The 929-nt window shown below is 28.4% G+C and overlaps 1 protein-coding gene across 1 annotated transcript in view; it reads left to right on the forward strand.

The window, feature by feature from the left end:
* Positions 1-929, forward strand: part of LOC108574558 — a 5,902-nt gene that overhangs the window by 4,288 nt on the left and 685 nt on the right. The gene's annotated exons all lie outside the window — the stretch shown is intronic.

The following is a 929-nucleotide window of genomic DNA, read 5'->3' on the forward strand; positions in this document are numbered from 1 at the left end:
TTATTTACCGTTATAATATTACATATAAATAATAGGGTATAATAACAGGCTGACACGTGTATTAAAGAATTCAATCTGTTTTCATAAAATTTTACAATTTTTGTTATATTTCATAAATGTTTTTGCACTACAGTTTACTTTACGCAAGTTTTTTAAGTTGTCAAAACCAACGGATACGCTACTTGTAATTTCAATCGTTGATTCCACAAGTAGAATAACAAATATACTGCAAATTGCAATGTTAGTTAATGTTTAATATTTTTGATTGGATTCTTCTATCGTTTGTTTCTATTTCTTCAAAAGATAAGTGGTTCTATTACTCCTATGGTCAGACATCGTAGTAGTATATATCACTACTTAACGTACACAACTTCGGAATATTCGTATATAGTAAATATTTACGATGTTTACCTTACTTTGGTCTATTTAATAAGTCTAATACATTATATAATTATATGTACAACATTTTTATTACAATTCTTTTTCTTATTAACTTCGACAGTGTATTTCATAATATTTAACCATTCTGCTACTGCACCATCTTATCTTTTCATTCCGTATCTGCTATATTGTAATATGCAATGTAATGAATAGATAGAGCACAAATCTATATATTATACATCTAAAAATAATATTGAACTACATACTGAAATTGTAAAACAAGAATTACTTGGAACAAAATTACAAAATTTATTTCACAATTTTTAGTAATATTAAAAGGACCTTATTAAGCACGCAGAATATCGAAACGTGATGTTACATTTTCGTATCATATTTATTCCTAATTTCTCTTAAAGTTCTATCAAAAGGAAATTATAATTATACCTTCACACCGCTTCTTTGTTACATTTTAGAAAGTAATCATCGTGTTGGCGATCGAAATGCTCGCGACGTGCAGAGGAGCTGCAGTTCCCGTAGCGGGAATCCCG

The sequence above is a fragment of the Habropoda laboriosa genome, unplaced genomic scaffold, assembly GCF_001263275.1.
Source record: "Habropoda laboriosa isolate 0110345459 unplaced genomic scaffold, ASM126327v1 scaffold175, whole genome shotgun sequence".
Lineage (NCBI taxonomy): Eukaryota > Metazoa > Arthropoda > Insecta > Hymenoptera > Apidae > Habropoda > Habropoda laboriosa.